The 25,978-nt window shown below is 37.5% G+C and overlaps 1 protein-coding gene across 6 annotated transcripts in view; it reads right to left on the bottom strand.

The window, feature by feature from the left end:
• The window catches only part of LOC124179627, an 81,362-nt gene that overhangs the window by 36,797 nt on the left and 18,587 nt on the right, over nucleotides 1-25,978 (bottom strand). For 5 of the 6 annotated variants that reach the window (XR_006870112.1, XM_046564216.1, XM_046564218.1 and 2 more), the window contains one exon: nucleotides 14,328-14,386. The exons of the other annotated variant lie outside the window; for it this stretch is intronic. The gene's annotated coding sequence lies outside the window, so the exon portion shown is untranslated. The remainder of the gene's footprint in view (nucleotides 1-14,327; nucleotides 14,387-25,978) is intronic. 6 annotated transcript variants of the gene reach the window in all.

Genomic DNA, 25,978 nt, shown 5'->3' on the forward strand with positions numbered 1-25,978 from the left:
TTTTGAAACACTTCACCGTAAGTTGCGAGAACTTTCGAAAATTTGTTATCCCAGAAGCGGCCGGTGCCTTATTTTCCGAACGGTTGACTTCAAGTGCACGTCGATATTTCCCCTTCTGATTAACCGAAAGTAGTTTCTCTAGAGAATTTTCTAGAGAATTAATAGATGGGTTATTAAATTTCCTATTTAGCCTCGAGCGAATGAAGAATTTCTCATACTCGTTCGCATTTTAAGAACTTGTTTACTTTGAATTTAATTAAATTTCACTACCAGCTCCACTATGTACCTGTTATAGATATATAATATATAATGTATAGTATATACGTATATACGTAGACTTTACCTTAGACCAGGGCAGAATCAATTTCTGTACGTATGTATTATACTATGTACAATACATAATCAAACTTTCCCGGAGCACTTTAGGTATATAAGGTATAAATTATCACTCCTGAAAGCATATTTCCCTGACATTGCGAGGTACCTGACTAATTTCAACATTATAGACGGATCGGAAGATACCCTACATCTGTTTTAATTTCCACTTACAAGGTGGCAGAAGATGTTAATTTCGGTAATATTTCTTTTCAGCTAGCTTATAGACGGGATTTTATTTCCTTATGCGCGAAATGTTATTTTATTCGTGAGTCAGTTACCGATCACTACGAGGAATCTTACAGACTTCGGTATGTTTCTAGAATTTCGCACATATACAATAAAAACGGAACGGAATACCTTTTGATATTTTCTGATCTGGTATACCAAAGCACTCGTCGAGAAATCTTTTTGTCATTTTTTTATCTTCAGGTCATTAAAATATGTAGTGATATTCCACAAATACGATACTTTTTTTTTAACTTTTGACGAAAAAAGCCCTAAATGTGTCAAATAAAATTATTAAATCAAGAATGCATTGGAAGAGACAGCCGATAACTGAAACCTTTTTGGTCTCTCATGTGTTTGCTAAAACTCACAGTTTTCATATTGTTTGAATAATTTTTTTTTCAATTCGCCCTCCGAAAAGGTTCACTTTGAGAATTTGAAAAATATTCACAATAAACTTTCTCGAGCGGTACTAAAATTCGAATAATTTGGAAACGTTTCAGAAACACTAGCCTGTTTGGCCAAGCATGCCTTATACATTTAACCGTTGTTGAAATCAGTTCGATTCACTCGGTAATAAGTCTCCCCAATTTATTATTCCAATGTTCATATCTCAAGTCACGTGAAATCATGTAACATTTCTTTTTTATTCATTTTTTAACAACGTCAACTGTCAACCGACCGAATCGATGCCGAAAGTTTTTGCGGAGTTTGAGCCGTCAAACAGCTCTTCGAAAAAGTTTGACATCTCTGAAGCGTCGACCTAACTTCGGTCTTTAAAAATGTATTCGATGTAACACGTCCATCGGCTCGCACACGTATCAACCTCCGTGTGATTTTATTTACTTTGATCTATCGAAAGGAGACGTGAGCGAAATAAACGAACTAAATAACAAGAATGCACTCGGAGAATGTTTAGTTCTTTAAAAGCTGAAATTGTGTTACTATGTAAGTGAATCTTGGACTTACTATAAACATACAAAAAAACAAATCTTCTGTCAACGGAACTAAATTTCTTCAAATCATTTCGAATGAAAGACAAAAATATGTCAATCTTTTCTATGCAAAGTTTTGGTACTGCGAACTGAAAGATTAAGTTGCGATTGCGAAATCATTTAGCGAAGCTTGTTGTATGTTTTTTCAGTTATTATAATTTCAAAAATTGTCACTTTAGTGTAATTTATGCTACACAAATTAAATTCAACATCGATTAGTGACCAAGGAATTTGCGGTTGTTAATTGTACGATCATTAAACCAATTCCAAATCTCTATAATTTCGACAAAGAATCGACTAATTTCGAGTAAAAAGCGTGATTAAAAAATTTCCGGATACCATCCTGTTCGCCTAATCGGCGGTGCGTTTCCGGCGGTGAACTGCACCGGAAATAAGTATCCTAGAGTAATGGCGCCGGTTTCGGAGAAACGTGGTGTTGCGTACGTTGCTTCGAGGCCGACTCGCTGCCCCAAAAAGCGGGGTTGAAAGCGAGGGGGGAAAAAGGGAGAGAGGGAGCATTCAATTATGTACCCTTTGCCAAACTGTGAGCAAAACTAATAGCTTCGCCAGGAAAGTGAGAAGTTATAATTTGTTGGCGCCGGGAAGTCTGCCCTGCAAAGGGAAATTCCTTGCGAGTTTTTGCATCGCTGAAGAAAGAATGGACGAGGCAGCAAAAGCTCGAGGCTTCTGCCTGCTCCCGAATCATGATCTAAACGCGTTTTCGTTCTCCACCCTCCAACCTTCGCACTCTCCGGAGTTTCAACCCTTCGAAAACCCAGGGCTAAACTCGCGGCTTTGCACTCCTCTGTTTGAATTGTTAATCCTTGCGTACCCTGTCTTGTGTTCTTACTCGTAGCTGCAGCCGGTTGGGTCCTTTCAAATTTTGGACGCATTCGCGAAACTAACGTTGTATACGTCGCGAATTCGAGAGACATTTCACTCTCTTCGGATTAACGGATGAACGGGGTGAACGGCTAGACAGACCTGCGAGAACCGCATCGAAAATCTCAAATAGAAATCGCGTTGTTTCGTCGTTTCAAAGAAAGTCGGTTTTGACGGAATTTAGAGAAAAAAAGGAACATTTCAATTGAAACTGTGTAGGTAGATATACACATAAGAGACGGATTGGCATCCGACAAAAGAAATTGCTGTGACAGAGGAAGAAATTAAAACATCTCATTACATACATTAACTGATACGAACTGATTTTTTTTTTAAATTAATTTTGTAGTCGGAATCGGATGAGAAATTTGAATTATCGAGTCAAAAAACAGTAGACGAATATAGTTTTTCTGACATTGTTGATATGAAAAGGTGTTTACACCTGAAATTAAGTGTTTTTAAATTTCATTCCAGATTACAGGAACTTTTTTAATTAGACTTGACTCGATTAGCTTCGGTTTTATCATATTTTATGATCGTTTTTTCTGCCACTGTAGGTTCCATAATACAATCGTAACGGTAGTTTCATCATTAAATTCAGAAAACAAGTTCGCACATCATTGCAATACTGGATATAAAATGGATAAAAAATGCTAAAAAAATTACGTGTGTTCACGAGAGTCGACTCGATAGATAACAAAATGAAGAATCGTGTCAAATTCGTTAAATCTTTGGAATAATTTACAAATCGCAAACGAATATTCAGATTTGAATTGAACGTCGAATCGCTAGAGGTTCATTTGCAAATTCCGCAGCACGAGTTCATTTTGCCATTTCATTTTGTATGTCAACGAGCAGCGAGAGTAAATCAAACACTCGAGATATTTACGCGTTAAATACGTTTTACAAAGCGCTTGAATGCGATGCGATACGCCGCATCAAACTCTGCAGAATAGTTTGGAAATCCGTAGAGAATTTCCCCGAGCTTCACCCTCGCGCTCGCAGGACGTAACCCTATTAATTCAACCCCTTTGGAATGGGACTCTCGAAATATCATGGCTGAATCCACTGTAGGTACTAATGACTACCGAAGACCAACTGTCTACTTCGATCGTTGCACGAGAATCCAGCTGCACAAGATCAACCTCGCTGATAATTGTCCTACACGGTATGCGAAAGGATTAATGCATGAATCAAGTTGTCGTTTTTTTTTATATTCCAACGTTTGTAGCACGCGAATTATAGTTGGAAAGTTTGCATTCCATCAACCACAAATTAAACGTTGCAACTTACGTTTGGATTTTGTGATAAGGATGAAATAAAATACAAATTATACTTGCATCTACTCGCGTATGTCTGCTGTAAACACAGAGGTATGAGAAATTAGAAATTTTATGCAACGATCGATGACATTAAAAAAAAAACTTTTAATTCAATCGAATAAAGATATCAATCACATTTGGGAATCGTACGATTGATCCAAATGAAAATGTTATTTGGTTGCAGAAATTGTTATTGAAGCGAAATAAATTACTAATTTGTATTTCTTCGATTTGAATTATAAAGAAACGTATTCAAATTGTAATTTGGACTTGATTTTTTGCTCCAAACAAAAATACAAATGTAAAACGCAGCTTATTATCCTCTCGATTACGAATTGCGTAATTTGTATTTACATTTGTAACTTGTAATTTGTAATTGACAGATTACAATTTTGTCAATGACTTGTCGTGTCCCTCGAGCAGCTGAAAAAAATTCGAGATAATTGCTTCCGCGATTTCCGGAATCTTATATTTCAAGAAGAGTCGCATACTAAAGGTGAGAAAAATTTATTGCCAAAGACATCCGACGTTGCCTAGCAAGTTTGCCTGTGAAACTGAAATCGTGGCGTTGAGGATCAACTTGCCTATATATACATATCGTAAAAGCAACGACCACGAACGGCGTCGTATTTCCTTTGCGAATAGAGAGACCATCCAGAGCACGGAAAGCTACAGGGTCCGTTGAAATCCTTTACGACAGTTGGAACAACCCATGTGTAAAGCGCCGCAAGCGTTTCACTGAATTCGTCATGAATATTTTATGATTTGTCAAGGTTGGGTCGCGTCCAGGTCTGAAACACCAGTCGAACTACGTGATCATTTCCTGCATTATACACGTACAGGGTGTTTTGTAAAGATGAAGGATCTGCGCTAAAACGACATTTCGTAAATGCGTAACATACTGTTTACGTATTACTATCCGGTGGCTGAATGATAAGAAAAAGCGCTTCGCCTTCGCTATAACTCTGAGACGAAAACCTTCGCTCTAAAAGCACCGAGGCGACATCGTAAACGACAATCGAGTTCCTTTAGGGGCTGTAGGTATAAGGGAGGTGCCGAGGCAAGGGTAGCAGAGAACGATCATTTTATTTAGATTTTTATTTTGACTAAACTAACGGATGGAACAGAGCGAAACAAAATGCATTTGAAAGCTGCGGAATGACTCTCTAGAACACAAGAAGGTTTTTCAAATTACCTCAAAAATTGACTCCTGTACGTTGGTTTAAACGGAGCTTTGCAGAAGACGATTTGCAAAACGGTGGCCACGTTTGTAGGCAAATGGAATGGTTGAGACACAAAAATCAAGACTTTTTAGAATCGTCAATGAATCCTTTAAGCTCCCGCGGAAAGTTTTTCTTACAAACTGGAATTTGGCTTGGTTACTATTTCTTTCGTGATAAAAGTATTTCCGAAAGTCTAAAAAAACACGCCATTTAATGAAAGAAATTGTGACCAACCCAAATTTCAGTTTAAAAAAACTTCATTCCGCGAGAGCTTGAAGGATTCATTGACTATTCTGAAATGTCTTGGTTTTTATATTTCAAACATCCCGTTCGCTTGCAAACGTGGCCAACGTCTTGAAAATCGTCTTCGTACGACAAGTTTTTGCAAGCACCGCTGGATTCAAAAGATTTTTAACTCAGTCCAGAATTTAAGAGTTCTCGAAAGAACCAAGAACCCCGATATTAATAATAATAATACTGCAAACTCCAAGTCAGGCGTAATAGAATGTGACGAAGAAAAAATATAAAATGGCAATAAATTTGATGAGAGAAGTAAATATTAACCGACTACTGCGATTCGAACTACGAAACTCACCAACCTTCTCATCCTCGTTGTGCTTAGACTGGATTTATTCACTTTGGTGGATTGTCAACGGCGCAGGAAAAATGAAAAAATCGAATTAAACAAAGTTCATGATTTCCGCAGTAATCTGAAGATGAGAATGACAAAAGAAGTACATCACAGGACACCGATTTGACCGAAAAACCTTCGGGCAGGGTTGCGCAAATCACAATCCGAAAGTGAAGGACAGGGGGTCACAATCGGAGGGTTTAAGAGTCAGTAAAGGGTCCGAAGTTAATTTTCGTTCGTAAAAAACCGCAGGTTACGATGCGTGCCGCATCCTGCAACAGCTAGAAACGTTGTGCAACTGGAAAAGGATTGTCCCGTTCATTTAAACGGAGTGTGCAATTTACTACGAGAAAAGGCAGACGACGCTGCACTGCAGTGACGGTAAATACTTTCAGTTTTAAGGGTGAAGGTGAATTCCCGAGGGGAAAACGAGAGTGGCTCACCTCTCCAAAGACAAGGAGTTACGTCACCACTGCCGACGCCTCTCTTTCATTTCGCTCAACCGAGCGACTTTAGCAGCGGCGTTCTGTGTCGCTCCATCCCTTTACGCCATCTGAAAAAAGAGACAGGGAACAATTGGGCGCGTTGCTTTGGGATTAGGGGTTGCAGGCTGTACTCGATTTTAAAATAGTCCGAAATATTTCCAAATATCCAAGTTCGCAAATCTCAAATTAAAAAGAGGGAATAACGTTCCGATTCCACGGGTGATTTTGAACAAAAACGTGTCAAGAAATTCTGGTTTCACGTGTTAATTGATTATCGTGATTCATCCCATTTTCCATTTTTACGTGAAACTAGAATTTTTGTGTTTTTTGATTTACCTTATTATCGAAAAAATTTTTTACTTACGGATAAATTTTTCTTTACCCGTCATTTGAACCGCTGTGTTATTTCCGAATCTACATACCAATGTTTCAGAGACACAAATTTGAGAAAGGTAAAACGAATACATAAGTGAAATAAAACAATTTCAATGGTTCGCGAGGCGCGAAGATTTGTGAATAAACATACATCGTGAAATGTTCAGAGAATTTCTGAAGAGAATAAAATATTCTCCGAGATAACTTATATATACGCAATAAAGTTCGGCCGCGAAGATAGAATAAAAAACGACTTTCGAGCTTCCCGAATTTTTCATTTCCTCTTCCCCTCTTTCCGTCGTCGGTCGTTATTCCTGTAACAGGTTGGTATAATCTTGAAGATGGGAGAGGGAAGCTTTTGTCGGATGGATTCAAAATTTCAACCTTCAACTCTGTACCGCCTTCTCTAAATTGTCAAGCTTTGTACGATGTTGTTTGTCGTCGTGCTTACTGTTGGACACAAAAAACGGAGGAAAGTTTACCCTCACAAACGAAAATTATTCTCTACTCATTCTAGTTGTTTAAGGCATTCATCAAACAATATTGTACATTCATTGTCAGGTAGGCGATTAATCTTTTACTCATGCAATTTATGTTATATAGATCACGAATATTGAGGTTCAAGACAGCTTGTTTACTCGATTATATTTCGTACAGACAACTCTTCGACACGGAATATTGTAGCAGCAATCGATATGCTCGGAATAGAAAATAGAAAGATAAAATCACCTTTGAATATTAGAAATTCTTCAGTGTATACTTTCGAGCTAAATTCGTAGAATCCTAACAATCAATGTATTGCATCGTTTAATTACAACTGATAAACGGTATTTAATTTTCCGCGTGGTTATAATGAACTCAGTCATTAATAATTACGTAATTCGTCTGTAGAGCTTTCGGATTAAAATGGAGATGAAACATTCTCTGAATTTCTGTGATTAAATTTGAGTGATTGAATGGCATCCTCTTGAAAAAATTATCTTCAAAATGAGTCTATAAATTGATGTATAAAATAAACAAATTTCCAAATACGAGTAAAATTTTCTCATCAATATTCATCGGATACAATCATTCATCGCAAGTTAGCTCATTAATAATTTTCTATTCATTAAACTCAAACGATGAAGCTTCGGGGGATTCCAGTACAAAGACCCTTAAACATAATATATTTTTATACAACGATCGTACGAAATACTGCAGGCGAGCAAAGTATTTATCCGAGAGAATTTCGACGGGCAAAAAACGTCGAGGGGATTGGATGACGTTGGCAAATCCCATCTTCCCGCGGCATCCCGGCGAATATCCAGAACGAGAGACTCTGTCAGAGCCCAGCAATCGTGAAATAACTTGACGTAGCAGTTACAGGTACGAGAGAGAGAGAGAGAAAGAGAGAGAGCGAAAAAGAGCGAGGGAGAGAAATGGAGAAACGAGTGGAGAAGCCGTGGATGAAGTAGAAAATAAAAGAAATTTGGTAGAACTCTTAGTATGGATTCGCTATGCGGGGTAGGAAAGAACTCGGTATAAGTATTCTTCTCCCGATATTGCGACCGCGAACCGAGAGAATAGATCCCCTTTCGGAATACGTCTCGAAAGATTGCCGACAGCCAGTTGCCGAGTGTTTGTTATAAGCTGCTTCGACTCTGCTATTTCATTGCGAATGATAGGCTATACCCGCGCGAAAACACGGGAAATGAAAATTCTTCGTTTCCAATCATCGATGTAAAGGTCACAGTTGATTTTCCCGATACCTTTCTGGTGCGCGAATACCAAAGAAAACAATGATCTTTGATCAACGTAATATTGTTCGTAATAGAAAAAAAAAATACGAACTAGGTGATATAAAAATAGTCTCGGATTACGATTGAAAGTAGTTTTCAAGCGTGAGACGTTGTACGTCACTTTTTCAAAATTTTGGAAAGGTTTCTCGATTAGGATTCTAGATTCGTAACATCACCTTGCGATTAGTCACACTTTGGAATTGGCTTGAATCACATCTTTCAACGAACAGTGTTGTATATGGTACCTTGGCTTCCTTTTTTTCAAATGAATTGCACAAAAAACCTTTCTCGCCGGTTGTGACGTGACTACTTAATCCATGTTGAGCCAAGAGAGGTTGTGGCTCGGAACCAACCTCACCATACGTATGGCTGGCTTTACTCCCTAATCGTGTCTGCGTGAAAAAAAAATTACGTTCTACCCGGCGCCATTTATTATCGTTTTATCGTCGTTGGCCATCGTTAGGGTTCGAAGAAACGGACGCAATATTTTTTCTCTTCAACATCCATTCACCGAGATGAATTGGCGTTTATAGAAAATTGTATTTATCGGTGGTCTTAAACGGTCCTTAAACGATAATCAAAGTACGTATAATTGAGAAAATCGTAAATAAGCGAAGAGTAACCGAATGCTGTTATAGTTTCCTCAAACTAGGGGAAGAAACCGCATCGAACGATTCTTTTCCAAAAGAGAAATCAAGCCCAAGTCTACGTCGGCTCCGAAACCTGTTGGAACTGGTTTTTCGTATGACAGGAAATCCGTTTCCAGATGAATAACTTACTCTTCACCCTGTCGCCCACCGAGGGTCGCAGAGAATCTCTAACGTGGGTCACAGGATTGGGACTAAAAACTAAAGTTTTGGATGATGCCAGTTGGATGTATGTTCTACTGATTCAGGTATCAAAGCCCGAATCGTCCGAGTGTAAAATTACGAAACGAAGCTGCGTCGCTTTCGTGCTCGTACCGAGTAAGTAAGGTCAACACGGCAGCTCGTCCGATCATATCTCAAAGCACCTTGGCAGTAGCTGCAGTTACAATTGGAGCATGTTAATCGAGTCAGAATTCAGGGAGGTTTTTAGGGAAGACAAGGGTTTTAACTTCTGAAGGGGTTGCAGAATTCGGTCTAATCTCTGTTCCCGAAACAATCTCTCGAGCCGCTTGAGTGAAATTAATGGATAGTTGAAGTAGAGCCTCACCATCGTCCGAGTATCTGGATAAGGTTCGAGGTATGGTATCCGACATAAGCTCACACATAGATAGGAAGAGAGTAAATATTGCGGACTTAGTCTCCGCACGTTTTCACCCTTCGGTCTTTCATTCCGCGGACAACTGCCAACGATAATCTTTCAAGCTTCGGCGTATTATCCTTGCAGACACATTGCGGGATCATTGTAGTCCAACCACAACCCTTTTCCATCATCTAAATATCAAGAGCGGATACGAGGCTCGGGGAATAACGCTTTTTTCATTTATATACTCGCGCCGTTTCGAATTGGGGTAAAAATAACGACCCAAGGATTTGGATGGATGAAAGTATTTTATACGAGAACAGAGGTAAACGGAGGCATGGAAACTTTCCGCGGGTATCTTTTCCACTCTTTCTTTCCTCAATTTTTATTACTCTCCCTCTTTCTCTCACCGACACGTCGCGATTGACGCGTGTTTTTTCCGAGTCAACCAAAAGTGCCGGAATCGTACAAACTAGGAATGATTTGACCACGAAGACATGTTTAATTTCTTTGGTGGCATGTAGTAGACTAAAATTCGAAACCAATTCCTTTTGCGATGATTGTGAATATGAGACACTTTGATAAATTTTCCAAAGGACACTCGAGTTGGTCGGTTATTTCAGGATTTACTCATTTTCATTCAAGCAAATGATTCCGATAGACATTGAATAACCCGGCTCGTAAATATCTCGATACGATCAAAGGATAAAAATCAATTGCGTAATGACAAAAATATTTTTCCACTCACAGGCATTCCTTTGATTACGGAATACGGTTTTTATAAATATTTTAATGGTTTCAACGGAATAAATACTTACATTAGTGAGATTCGTATTTGAAATCGTTAAGTAATTCCGAATTAATCTGTGATGTCGCCGTAAGCCAGCTTCGACTGCATCGATATAGTTGTAATGAAAGAAGCCGGGAGTTGTGAACTTTGCGAAGAAAGATGGATACCAACTTTTATACCGTGTATATATATATATATATATATATATATGTGTGTGTATATATGTATGCATGTACAAACTCGCGTACATACAACACCTGGATAAATATCGCGAGAAGCCGGGTTTAAGCAGGAAACTAAAGTTTAATCTTTCCATCTTATAGCCACAGCTTAGCTACAGATTAGAAGTTAGACGTCGTCTGAAGCTACACACCGTGTAACTACCATAAGCATTGAAAATTATATTTCGCGTATACACGAAAGGGCGGCTTGACGATAAACCGCGGGGAAAGGTTAGAGAGCGAGACTGAAAAGTTTCGTAACAATTTAGGTAATGTGCGTGATTGTGAAGAATTCAGAGGTCAAAAAAGGAAAAAAATTAACATGCGAATTTGGAATGTTTGAAATGTGTATAGGAGACATTAACGACAACGGAAAATAATACTATTCTAACTCTGTGTGGGTGAAGTTAGAGAATAATTTTCGATTTAAACACACTAAAAGTTTGATTTAGGATTCATACAAATTTTGATCAACGTCATCGAGTGGCAAAATAAATTCAAATTCCGTGAATTATCCAGCGACTAATAAATCACGCGAAATTTCACGGTTCTCCAAGCATGCAACGACTGCGTGATTACAGTTCAACTAATCGACACGTATAAAGAGTCTGCTTCGATTAGTATCATACATGTTTTGCCCGTTGTATAATTCAAAATACTAGACGAAAAATCGAACAAAACGTCGATTGTCTGCACGGCGAATCGAAATCGAATCCTTTACCACAGAGATTTCGAGTGCGTTATACGATTCGTGTCGTCGACAGTCCGAGCATTAAACCTGTAACTGAACGAGGGTACTTAATTGAAATATGGATCGATATACGCGGTGTCTGATTGGCTTCGGGGATTGATTACGGATGTACCGTGGGATACGGAGCACGCGGAATGTATGTCCGCAAAACCAATTGCGGATTAGCTCTAGATGTTCGGCAAACGATCGGAGGCTGAATTTTTTCACGATTCTTCATCCCGATTTGAAAAAGTAGTTTTGCCGAAAATTGATATCTACTATTTCGTGATTTTGTTAGACAAGATCGTAATCGTACATTCATTATATTTATCACATTTTTTTTTTTTGTACCACGTTTGATCGTTAGGTGTATAATTTGAAAACATTGCACCGGTATGTATGTAATCGACGACGATCGATAGATGTCAATATTGAATCGATGACTGAAGTAAAAGGGAGAAGATCTGTTCCAGCAACTTGGTAAAAAATTATATTTTGATTGAAATGTATCGTCGTAGAGTGAATTCAAGCAAATGTACCAAATTTCAAACCATTTTGTAGCGATTCGAAACGAAACATCGATATCCAAACTCTTCATGACAATCCCGGTATATTTTATTCTTCTGTTTTCAAAGAAACATTCTCAGCTTGCGCATGAATAAATTTGAAAAACAATCAACGTCTTACTGATTCATAATAAAATTAATAAAAAAAAAAAAACGTATCGATCGCTAGCCGATCAATCCCCTCAAAGATGTTCCATATTTATTTCTCATTCCTCGCTCCGCTCCTGCCAATCGGAACCAGAAACTTATGGGTATATCACCATTGCAAGCACAGGTTGAAAAGCGTTCGCCAGGGGACGATAAACAGCGTCAATCATGTTGAGTGGTGCAAGTCCGATCCGCGCGTATAAAGTCGAATCTCCTCCCTGGATTATATCGAAGGAGCTGAAGCACCGCGGAGGGACAGTAAAATAAATTAAGTATTATCCGCAAGGAATAACGTGGATTATATATATATATATATTAGGGTGGGTCAAAAAAATCAAGTATTTTTTTTTTTGGATTCGACACACGAAAACTAGTTCCTAGCTACCTCTAGAAAGTACTTACCAAATCTAAGCTCTTAATATTAACGGGAAGATTATGCTCATCATAGTTTTCCATTTTCAATTTAGTCTTATATAAAAATGGCCATATCTTATCACCAATAGATTGTTAAATTAGTTGCATCATCGATATTTATAGGAAATTGAATGCTCTACAAAAATGGTCTCTTATACTTTTTTCATTAATCTAACCATTTAAAAGATATTCAAGGTGAAAGGTTGAAGTATTTTAAGGAAAATAACTTTTTGTTTTGAATTTTGTAACTTACTAAAAAATAATTATTGTCAAATGAGTTTCAGATATTTTCATAGGAAATTGAACGCTCTACAAAAAAGGTTTCTTGTGGTTAATCGATTACTGTAACCATTTAGAAGATATTCGCAGTAGAATCCCAATGCCTGTTGATTTTAATAGTTTTTACGTGGAGTAGCGCTGGTATCTGAATACAACCAATGCTTGACAAAAAACGAAGACCAGTTTCAATATTTATTGCAAGTTGTCAAGGAACATCGAGCAAAATTTCCGAATTGCAATAAAAGTCAATTTTTATAACTTAAACAAAAAGAAAAAATATATTTTTGTATCTATACTGTATTGAATTATAAAATTTCATATGGTAAAATAGAATTTTTTTTTTCTGCTGATATATTTGATGATATTTCTGAAATAAAAACCTTCTCTTTCTGGAATAGATCATAAATTATCTCAAAATCCATCAAATAAATGGATAAATTGGAAATAATTATTTAAAAACTATTAAAATCAACAGGCATTGGGATTCTACTGCGAATATCTTCTAAATGGTTACAGTAATCGATTAACCACAAGAAACCTTTTTTGTAGAGCGTTCAATTTCCTATGAAAATATCTGAAACTCATTTGACAATAATTATTTTTTAGTAAGTTACAAAATTCAAAACAAAAAGTTATTTTCCTTAAAATACTTCAACCTTTCACCTTGAATATCTTTTAAATGGTTAGATTAATGAAAAAAGTATAAGAGACCATTTTTGTAGAGCGTTCAATTTCCTATAAATATCGATGATGCAACTAATTTAACAATCTATTGGTGATAAGATATGGCCATTTTTATATAAGACTAAATTGAAAATGGAAAACTATGATGAGCATAATCTTCCCGTTAATATTAAGAGCTTAGATTTGGTAAGTACTTTCTAGAGGTAGCTAGGAACTAGTTTTCGTGTGTCGAATCCAAAAAAAAAAATACTTGATTTTTTTGACCCACCCTAATATATATATATATATATATATATAGCCTTGCGGAATATCGGGACAAATATTTCCTCTTTGGATTATTGCGCGGGGTGTATCACGATAATTGTTTTTATTTGTAAGGTTTTTCACTGCTCGGAGAAATACTTTTGATTATGCATGATAATATATATAATGGTCATACTTTTCTGCTGCAATTCAGTACAGGCTATGTTCCCAATGATAAAATTACTCTTCGTTTATGAAAATGCGCAGAATTGAGAATACAGTGAGTGAGTTTTATTGATAATAATTACATGTGATATATTTACGATTCATTTTATTCGAATTCGTTTCGACGCATTTCAAATGTTTTCTTTCGATAGATTAAACGACTCACAAGGAGTATTCAAAATTATTTAAATTGGTCAGACCGAATGAATTTGATTTTTGTTCAAAATGTAAACTATCGTACCCGTGATTATTAGTTATGCGGTCAGTGAAAAGAAAAAGATTATTATCAAACGAATTTGTTCGATTCAAATACAAGTCCCATTATCGCTGAATCAATTAGTGGTGAAATTTCTTTCATTAGGAATTTTTGAGAATCATTCGAGTGCACCGCGTGCGATAATCTTGTAATATAAGTGGCAATAAACATGGCAATAAATTTGGTACATGGCTCACGACGTGTTGAATTTGCATTGTATATGTTTAGCGGAATATAGAAGCTGCACTTACGCATATCGAAGCCTCGAGCATAATCACATTAGCCATCGTCGTTGCTCCAACGGTTTCATCTGAAACATAAATATCGTACTCGTTGAAGCTTTCGTGCAAGTTGCCACAATTTCTGACTGCTATTATTTCCTCTCGATATTTATATGATGTGCGGCTGACGTATATCCGAGTGAAATGCAAGTGTTCACTGCTAATTCGCGACTACGATCAACTGTGCGAAGCTTCGTTAAAATTCAAGTAAATTCATAACATAACCGCGGCTCACACCGAAGTTGTTGAATCGGATATCCGTGCTTATTGAGGACGGGTGTAACAGCGAGGGGTAGATTTGCGTAAAAAAATTTACCGTGTGAAAAGAAATACTAGAGCTAAAATTGAAAATTAAAATGAAAAGCAGCATGGGAACACATTAATCGCCATAAATTAAGGAACGAATCGGGCAAATCGTTTGGTTCCAAATTAAGGGTGAAGCGAAAAACCGGATATTTTTATTATGTAATGAAGACTAGAAAAAAAAAATGAAATCGAAGCTTCTGAAATTCTTAAACCCCTTCTCAATTCGTCTGCCGAACAAACTGTCGTCAGCACTGTCTGTATTTGACGGAACTTGGAGGGGAGGGTTTAATGGCTAATTTACTAAATCCAATCAATCGAAGGAGAATGATTCATTATAGTTTGAAAGCACCGACTGCACGGCCGGAATAACTTTCCGGACAAAAACAACACCGAGGCAACGGAATTTTCTTTTCGACGATCATGGCTGATGAAATATTATAACGCGATGAAAATTGTCCGCTTCGATCGCGTTTCGGCCGCACAGACTGACGTAATGTAATTATCGCGAGTGCGTAAAAGAAAATAGTAAAAAGGGAGAGAGGGAGGAATAACCGGAAATAAAAAACAAAAATAGGAGAAAATAATCAACGATCATAGTCGAAAACGTCCCGCCTTAAGCAGAACTTGTGATCCCCGAAAAGAAAGCTCTTGTCCGCCAGTGTCTATCTATCTATTTATCTATCTATCTATCTATCTATCTGTCATCTAAGCCACCAGACGAATCGGTGGTAAAAGCAGTGGTGAATCGAACGAGTATTATCATTTTCTCTAAGCGTCAAATTTTTCGGTTGGCAAATCTTTTGGCGTGGTTCAAATGTTTCGGAAATCCGAAGAGAAGATCCGAGGCGAGATGTGGGATGATTCGGTGGTGCGAAAATCTTTTTTTACCGAGAAATTGTGCAATTTGCGTTGGCTTAATTCAGCCTGTCGACGATTTTCGATCGAACTCCTCCAGGGTTGAGCATCTCTGTCGATGGCGGGGCACCGATGGTCGTCATGGCAACTCGTCAGCTCAACCCCAGGCAGACCGGGGTGGGTATAGAGGATCATTCAGTCTATTCCCGACAAACGATAGACTTCGGCTGCCCAAGGATTTAAATAACCGTTCAATTTTTCATCGATATTAAAAACCGTCAGCGTCTCAACGTTGCTGATTTCCCGATACGATTCGATGTTATTGTTGTAATAAATTTAATGGAAAAATTTTCACCGAACTTTTAAAACGATAGAAGAAAAATCAAGGTAGCATTTAGTTTCAAATTTATTGTACCGAATAGGTATGTTGGGATAAAAATATAAATAGAAAAAAGAAGCATGCCGTACCAACATATTATCTTGAGACTTATAACAGTCACATGAAAAACTGAAAATTTTGTGAAATTTATTTATATTATTTACAAACGTAAGAGATATTTAGCGAATAATTTAATCGAACGCAATTCTGACAATTATTCTGGACGGTGATTTAAAACTATTTTCTGATTACATCGGCGCGATAATGGATGACAATAAAAAAAAAAAAATTCAATCCTTTAATCGCCTACGACCTAAAGTCTTTCGAGAAACTAACGTGGAAAGCAATCAATTTGTACGTGCATTGCAATTTTTATTTCATGAGATTTTATGCCTTTGATAGGAATTAAAGAAGAAAATAGAAGGGTAACGAAAAAAGTTATTACACCAAATTTATAACATTGTTGACTAAAGAATTGGTGAAATATAGGAAGCGCCGCTAATTGTACGGAAGAAAAAATATCGTTTGGATTCACGGCATACAGTTTTAACCATGCTATTTTTGCCTGTCGCTATGTTACCTCGGATTAAATCTTCCTTTGATACGATAAAAAATATTTATACAACTTGCAGAGTTTCAAACTGAATAAAACTCGCACTCCTAATATTATCCACAACACGGATGAAAAAGAAAAACCAACCGAAACCATCAAATGGAAAAGGATCTACAGGTTGAATTGAATGTCGATTGAATTCGTACGCCCAAAGCTATTAATTAGTCCGGGAACCTCAATTAATCACAGCACAGAGTCAGGGTTTAAAAAAAAGTCGGGCGGTTTTTTTTTTTTTTCTTTATTCTGACCGAATATTCAATCCCGTTACATTATTTTTCAGCACCAAATTTCCACCTAAAAAAAAGAATCTTTATCGTGTCAAATGAAAAGTGTTTGAAATTGTTTGAATGAAATATAATAAAGTAATCTGTGAATCATGAAAATTGTATAGATTCACTTAATTTTTTCAGTCAGTTGAGGATATCCTGAATTTCCCAAATTTGGAAATAGATAATGCGAAGCACAGATTTGACTCTTAATTTATCGTTAATCGGCCGGATTACGTTCGGGTGTAGTAACGGTGAAAATTTCGCAAAACCGTGCAGCTTAAGCGAGCTGCAGAATTCTCATCTCAAAAAAGCATCTCGTGTATTATATTAACTGTGGTATATGACCAGGAACTGCACGTATAATGAGCAAAGTTGCTGATAAGAGTGAAGGTAACGGAATTTCTTTTACTTTTATGAATATGTAAAGAGTGTCCAGCACGTTGACGAGGGAATTTTGACAAAGGAAATTCATGTCGACAGGCGCGTGTAGCATGAAGCGAAAGCTGCGGGATGAATTCTCTTAATAAGACTAACTGCGGGTGCAATCAACTGGATCGATTCAACGTGACAGAAAATTTCGTGCGTAGCGTCTGTAGAAAAATTTCATTATTATGTATATTAGGGTGGGCCAAAAAAATCGACTATTTTTTTTTTCACTTGATACTCCGAAAGCTTGGTAGAGACCTCAAAAACATTCTCTCCAAGTATGAGCTCTTAATTTTAATAGGGAGGTCCTCCGCCTCGCGGTTTTCTATTTTTTTCTTATGGTGAGGAAGAAAAATACATATCTCAGTATCTACTATTTATAAAAAAAAAACGTGTATCATATTTTTGTAGGAAATTGAATTCTCTACAAAAAAGGTCCCTTACAATTTTTTTGTATACCTCACTGTTCAGAAGATGTTCACCGTCAAACTTCAATGCACACTATTTTTAACAGTGGCGTTAGTTGCACAAGACAAAATTCAATTTCCTACAAAAATATGATACACGTTTTTTTTTTTATAAATAGTAGATACCGAGATATGTATTTTTCTTCCTCACCATAAGAAAAAAAATAGAAAACTGCGAGGCGGAGGACCTTCCTATTAAAATTAAGAGCTCATACTTGGAGAGAATGTTTTTGAGGTCTCTACCAACCAAGTTTTCGGAGTACCAAGCGGAAAAAAAAATCGTCGATTTTTTTGGCCCGCCCTAATGTATATTGTGTAATTTTCTGTTTCTGACAGTCCCGGATTTTGTTACGACAATGTCCGTCACGTGCAATTAAAATCGCGAAGAGAGGGACGAAAGGTACGACTGATTAAAACGAGCAGATGCGTATTTTCCGTCCCCTTTGGTATAATTTTCAGCGGTTATAATCCGCCCGAATATATCAGGCCTTCATAGAAGAAATATGTTCCGAGAGTGCGTTGAGAAGAGAAAAATTTCTTTCTAACAATAAACAAACATTGCAGGGGATCTCGTTGTTACTATCAAATCGGTTGGGAAACAAACGATGATTCGTTTTATTTCCCTCGTTAAGGCGGAAAAGAACTAGTAGAAGAGAAAAGAAAAAATACGCGATGGCGGAAGAACAAGGCATCGATCCAACCGCGGCGATGAAGTAAACAAATAAGATGAAGAAAAAAAAAAAAAAAAATGAAAAAAGCGGAAAACCACACATTCCAAAAACAAGAATCGGGCTAAGGTGAAAAACGCTGGTAAACAAAAGGAGCTGAAAAACTTTTCGGGCAGGGACGTTGTTTTGGCATTAAAGTAATACGGTTGATTGATGAAAGCTCGCCCACGTCCAACACTCGCTAACGAGCCAAGTTGCAGAGTTGGAAGCAGCAGCTGCAGCCCGAGGTGATAACAAGTGTGTCGGTACTAGGCGAGCGACTACATGTGCCTACGTATTTTGTGCCACAGGGTAGGTAATGTCAGCGTAAAAAATCAGACCACGCGTAAGGCTTGATTAGAACTTTCCCTCTGGCTCGTCGTTCGTTACACACTCGAGTCCAGAGGTTCGAGTAATACGCGGGTCCAAAGACGAGACGGGTCAAAGGTTAAATTGCTCCCCTGACAAATTGCTCGTTGAAACTTCTACCCCCGTCATCTGCTCTGCACGCCTGGTCATCGATCGATGCAAAATAATTACCCAGTTCAGATAACATTACGACTCTGCATCATTGCGATGATCATAATGATTGAAACATTTTTTTTGCGATGAGCAAAAACGAGGGAATAAATCACGTCTTCGTGATTCTTTATGTCGTTATTTCTGTGGTTGGATGTGACGTCAATTTGATAAGTACGATGGGAATGAATGGATTACAAAATTCGTCCTTAATGCGAGGAACGAGAACGAAACCTGTCTGTTTTGTACTCCGAAAAATGTTTTGATAAACGGGAATTCTACATTAAATTGTATGCGTTTGTATCAAATTATGATCGAACGTTAAGTCGCGGTATAATTGATGAGGAGAGGGGAAAAATAGGCGTATTTTTCATCTCCGCACCCACGACTTCCCAGATTCGTCTCGTTACTCAGAACCAGCGCGAAGTGTATTTGGGGTAAAATGTACGGTTATGGGCATGATGTAGAGTTTATGCGCGGTGGGTCGCATTTCCTGAGCGTGGGACGTAAAGCCGAGAGAACGAAGCGCGGGGAGGAATGAAAGAATTTTGTCAATATTTGAGACGACAACCGAATCCTCGAAATCGGAGGACTTAACTCTCTAGATCCAATTCAATTCAGCAGGATTTCCCACAATCCTGTAGACTAGACGGTCCCTTCCTTAGGGAGAACATGGCGGACAGCCTCTTGCCGAAAACCGTAACTCACAACAGCCTTAAGACATCCATCTAGTAAGCTTCGCAAAAGTTTCTCCTTTCCGAATCTCTGAAGAGAGAGAGAGAGAGAGTTGGCGGGATGCAAATTTCTGGAATTCGTATCTCACGTTAGGGTTCTTTGACTAGTTGGATCCGGAATTTGATGCTTATCTCGCGAGTCTCTACCGGAAGACACTTTGACGAACCCTTTCCAAAGTTAATGCTATATTCCAAAGTTTCGTGAATCAAATCCTCACACTTCGCTCTAGTGTTGATTTAGAAGCACTAATGTAGAATGGAAATAAGAAACATCAAGATTTCGATAAATTTTCTGGTCACAAATTTCACTGATATGTTCAAAGTCGGTTTCGAATTCCGCACTGAAATATACCCGAAACCTTTATTTCCAACCAATTATGTCCAAACAGTGTTGACCTCTTTGTAGGATTGAAGTAGGACTTTAAATCCACCGAATTACACCAGTCAGAGTTATTCTCGAGGTGTCAGACCTGCTTAACCTTTTAAATTTGACGATGGGCTTGAAATTGTCCCAGATGCAAGCGCAGAGAGATGCTGCACCGGATAATTGGTGTTAGTTCGCTGCAAGGCCAACTCACTGTTGTTAAATACGAAAATGATTATATTTCATCCCTGTTCTAAACTGCAACGGTTATATTATAAAACACGTCGTTAAATGTTGCAAAAATTTTTCTTCAATTCATGGTTATATGGACAATTTCACAAACGCGTGTTCAAACGTTGCTACGTTTACCAGGAGGCATCAAACATGGTGTGTTCATTTTCATTTCTGCACTCCACTTTTTTGCAATTTTCCTTCCAATGAAATCATCGCGCATGACGATGTTCAAAATCGATCTACCCTCTCGTCAAGATCGAGACCAGAATCGATCACTTTACACCCACCAGTCTTAACCGGACTCGAAGGATCGTTTCACCAGAGACGCCAGAAGGTAACGGATGAAAAACTGAAGCAGTTATATATTTCTTGATGTATAGACAGCTAACTCTTTTCACCGAGAAGTGAAAAATTATCGCGAATTTGATAGTCGTATTATAGTTCCTCCGGCGGCTAGCGGACGTTATTCTTAGATGCCAAGATTCATATATCCGGATAAACATCAAGCGGCGATGTGTTGAAATATTTGTGAAACCATCTGTTAGTTGTCACTCAAAATGCGCCTCTCTCCGCCTAGGTTAAAACTCAGACAGCTTGTAAGTCGAGAATAATCCTGTTCCATGCATCAGACGTTCAAAATTTGTGTATGAAATATTTCAATCGTTTCGAATCGCGTCTGCGTAATTCAAGAATAATATGTCAGGAATAATCATCTCCAAACCGGATAGTTAGTTTTAACTTTGAAAACAAATTTTCTTCTTATTCTGGTAAAATTTTGATCTCTATTTTCCTGCATCAATTCCCTTCATTTTCAACTAACAAACGTTGTTCCATTTAGAATCTAACAACTTTCGCCATAATCGCTCAGTATAAGCTGCTGGGCTATGAAAAAACACGTGGCATAAAAGATGTGTGGAAAAAGCTTGATTCGATTTTGCGAGGGAAGTTACGTCCATCCATAAAATGTGAATTCCATTACAAGCATATTTCGCTGGTGTACCCAGTGGGAAAATTATCTGAAATACGATTTTCCTCGCGAATGGGGATTTTCAGCGTTTACTTCTGCACCGGTCGAACGGTTATGCGATGGCGATAACCAAGACGTAAGTAACGATGCAATTACCATCTGGGGAAAGGAATCGATCACAAGAAGAAGCACGTCTTATGGCCGTATATTTCGCCTTGTTTCAAGTTTTACACATTCCAAAACTCCAACGAATCGCTCGACGATTGTTTAATTCCAACGTTAAAAAGCTCTCAAACTTATTTCACAACAGTAGTAGCATATTCTTTCGAAATTTTTTGATTATAAACATAAAGTCGAATCGAATTGATACCGTTGCTCATAAAAACCGTTCCTCTTTTTTCACTAAATTGTGCAATCAAAACAGCGAACAATATCGTTTGAAAAATTCTGACTCTTATGCAATTGCGTATGAAATACACCACATCAAAGAGTTTTTGAAAACAATTCCTCAGACGAACCTTTATTCACTTTCATTTTCACTTTTATCGTACGAGGAGACTTTCAGCCGGCAGCGGCGTTCAACATTGCGTTATAAATAAAGAAGGATGAGAAAAGTGACACATTAACTTTATGTCAACACAAGGTAGACCCGAGCGAATTTTTCATCCGTAACGAATGTACGTACCAGTGATAAAAATTGCATGTAAAACATTTTCTCCGATACACAGCTGCCGCAGTAAAATCAGCTCGTAACGATTTTTACCCCTTTTTTCAACCTCTAGCGTGCCAATCTCGCTGACTGAACGTTGTAGCATATGACGGATGATTGCAGCGGCAAATCGTTGTACGGCATAATTTGCATCCGCATATTTTCACGTAGTCGTGCATAAAAACGAGGGGATTCAGAGTCTGTGACAGTTTCTTCTCCAACATTTTCAGCTTTCATTTCGCCGATGATGAAGTGAAACGTTTCATCAATACGCAAGTATTTATAATATATTCAATAGCTCCGTCACGTTGATATGCTGGAGTGCAGCGTCACGACATGATGAGATATGATGCCGATAACATTTTTGCGTAACACGAAACATATGAAGTAGAGACATGCAAGCGTATCGCTCTGCAATGCTCTATATACGTATCGGACAGAGTGAATCGAAGTACGTAATATTCCTGTGCAGACTTATACGGGACAAAATATTCTACTTTTTTTACTGATAATCACGTTTATTATTTTTTATTCTTTTTTTTTCCCTCGATTTTTGTATCACCGTAGCAAGAGAAATTCCTGACTGTGCAGTTATTATGACGATGTCTGTTTGACCAGAGTTTTTTAGTAACTATGACGAATGAAATTTTACTCAGTGTGATAGTGAATGCAACATTGGTTTTGAGTAAGGAAATTGAAACGGAAATATTTTATTATTTTAACACGCTAGGTAGATCACAGTTTTCGATATCGACGCTTTATTCCAATCAACTCTTAACGATTAAAAATGTAGCACACATTTCGTCGATTTCGCTCTATAGGATGGTTAATTTTTTTTTTTTTTTGGGGGGGAACAATGTTTTTGTGGTCACTGGTCAATTTAATATCTCGTTAGAATTGAATATTTAGAGAGATAAAAGAGATTTGTTTCAGAAAAATTGCAGATAATATTGTTCCTAGTAAAATAAGACATCGTAGAGTGAAAATCGAGCAAATCCACTACAATTTCAACGATTCTGAAGTGACTTGAAACGAAACACCAACATTTAAGCTTTTATTCAATAATAGCAACATTTCCCATTTTTTTATTCTCAGAGAGGCTAACGTAGCTCACGAATAAATACGATAATCCGATAAATAGATACTCAATGTTCGATAATTTGGTAATAAAATTAATAAAAAGTATCGTTAAAATCGGTATCGTTACAAACACGGGTTTGAGTATAGTTGGAATCACAATAAAATGTATTCCAACTAACTACTTAGTGTTAAAGTAATTATCAATGTTACATTTTTTGATACATATATCAAGTAATTGGCATCAATTTATCGTTGCACCAACAACAGGCTATCGTCATTGTAGTTAAAAAAAAAAATATATTACGAGTGCCGACAATAACTTGCAGCTAGAGAGAAAATTGCTCCCTTTAATCTTGTACCCAGAATCGTATACCGATTTTCCGATCCCGGTGAAAAAAGACCAAAATATTCAAGGTGTGCACTAGAAATTTCTCTCGCAATCAGACACGGCAGTGAGTGGGCTGTGTCGAGTGACGTCACCGGCGCCATAATTCAAGCTCGTTCCTCGGAGTTCCCTCAGAGTCCCCTCGTTGAGACGCCGGAATTCGATGTGAAAAATAGGGAGTTCCCGCAGGAGGAGAGACACGTTCTTGCATGTACGAGGGGATTCGGGATCACGTTTCGCGTGTTGCCGTGGGATGAAAGAAAGAGCGGCTTTTGTGTTTTTTCAGGTCTCGGGAATACAGGTCGGAAAGTCGCGGGAACCGCGGATCGCCCCGAGTAATTCGGTCGGTTCATGCTTAACTTTGTGGGTTCAATTATTCCATATTCATACATACTTTGACGATACGTTCCCTTTAATTCTCCCTAGGGAGGAAAGGGAGAGCGAATTTCTTCGTTATTTATTATCGCATACCGGATTTTTATTACCTTAAGGATAAATACACGGAAGATATACGCGTGTGTACAATTTAAAGTACATAATTTCCCCATCTATTTCACGCGCGCGAACGTCGGGCGGATATAAAGCTCCCCATTAATCGTACAGGAATTTCGCGAGAAACAAAAAAAAAAAAAAAAAGAAAAAAAAAAGAAACCAAAAATGGAAGAATTTTATCTCTGCGAAAGAACGTGACGATGCATGTTGTGAATTTATAGGGGTGGAAAAAAACCGATCCATCGAACATTCGCGTCAGATTCTCGTTGAATCAAATTAGGATCAGGTGCCTGTTATTTTTGAAAATTTATCAAATCATTTTTCAAACTAATTTATTGATGCTGAATCCGAATTTTTTAAATTTTAATTTGCTGACGAATAATTTGTAGAACAAGTTCCAGGAACAATCGTTAACGTCTTATCTTTCACACCACTTTCAGAATTCAGGAAATAATTTTTTATACTTAAACCGTAATTGCAGAATATCTCACCTGAAATTCGAGCAACTTTGAACGGCTTGAACGTCAATTCTTGATTTCTTTTTAGTCTCTACAAATTTCCAAACTTTAAAGCGCTCTCGCACCTTTTTAAACATTTTTTTAACACTCATACACGCGCATTACAGAATTCGGAGGAACGGATTTCAAAACTTCCAAAAGAAGAATCGATTTTTCTTCTATTTATTAAAAACTATCATACAATGCACGCCGTGAACTTGGTATTCAGGGTAATTTATTATAAAATTCCTCAAATGACACACATGAATTGTTAAACAATATCATTCCAGTCTGGAAATCCAATTACATTGATACGAATATTCATTTTACTTCAGAATTCGATTTTCTTGACTGCGATTCTGTTTGATAAATTTATCCATTCATTTTTGATGCCTCCACATGCATTCAAAAAATCTTGATCACCATCAAAGTTCATACGAATCAAATTTCCTCCGCATAAAAGTTGAAAAACAAACAGGAAGAAAAATTACAACCCATCTAACGACAAAGTTTAAATTTAACGATAGAAAATGAAAAAATTACATTGTTATAACCAAAAGTGAATTTTCACGGTTTTTGTCTAAAAAATGGTCTAAATCTGGATCTATTCAAGTTTATCGTCAAAATCGCTAATAAACGTCATTACAAAGTAAAAAAAAATCAATAAAAAAAATGTTTTGCTACAATCAACGATCCATACGGGAACGTTTTAAAGCCGGGTTACCAAAGCATGCGGTAAAAGATGAAAAAAAAAAAAAAAAACTGGATCCATTCCAACGTGGTCAGAGTTTCGAACGTTTGATTGGTCTCAAATTGGCTGCACGAATCTCCCATGTAGTATAGAAACAGCGTGATAATTCCGCGAGTTTTACCGTCAAACTTCACCGGTCATTACGGACTAAAGTTCGCGTTCCATTAATAGGTATATACCCTATGTATAATATGTATATAACAGAGGGCGAAACGGCCATCCAGAGCCACGTGTGCTCCGCGTTCCCTGGTGGAAAGATCTTTTGCAGCTCGCATACGGTTCTCTCAAGAAGGAGGAGATTAAATAATGGGACCCATGAGATCGAGCCGATTAGGACAGCGGCGTCAGCAGCGATGGGAAAACGTTTCGCGTTCGAAACGCGGATAGATTATTCACGGGAGGAATGTGTTCGGATTTCGGTCGGTATTCATGGATGATAACAATTTCATTCTTCACAGTTGCGTGGAAATTTTGGTGAAATGCAACGTGTTGTCGCAATGATTCAAACTTTCACAATATTGGTGAAATCGCAAGAAAATGCGGTACAAGTTATCTTTCCGTTTGATTATAGCTGTCGATGCAAAAATATCTGGTTATTGTATTCCTGAGTATGTTTGTTTAGTTCATCAGATTGTTATAGTTGAAAAAAAAAAGATCTAGAATCGATTTATTGTTCCACCAAAATTAAATTGTTGCAAAAAACAAAAACAAAAATAGAATAATTATGTTCAATAGATTTTATGTATCAGAAGTCTCGATCAATCAAGTTTGAACTAAAACTTTTATTAATAAAAAAATATGGAATAGCCTCAAGTTCGTGCTTTCCGTTGATTGTAAAAACCAAGTATCTTCGCTTACTCTTCAGAA

Source organism: Neodiprion fabricii, chromosome 4, assembly GCF_021155785.1.
Source record: "Neodiprion fabricii isolate iyNeoFabr1 chromosome 4, iyNeoFabr1.1, whole genome shotgun sequence".
NCBI lineage: Eukaryota > Metazoa > Arthropoda > Insecta > Hymenoptera > Diprionidae > Neodiprion > Neodiprion fabricii.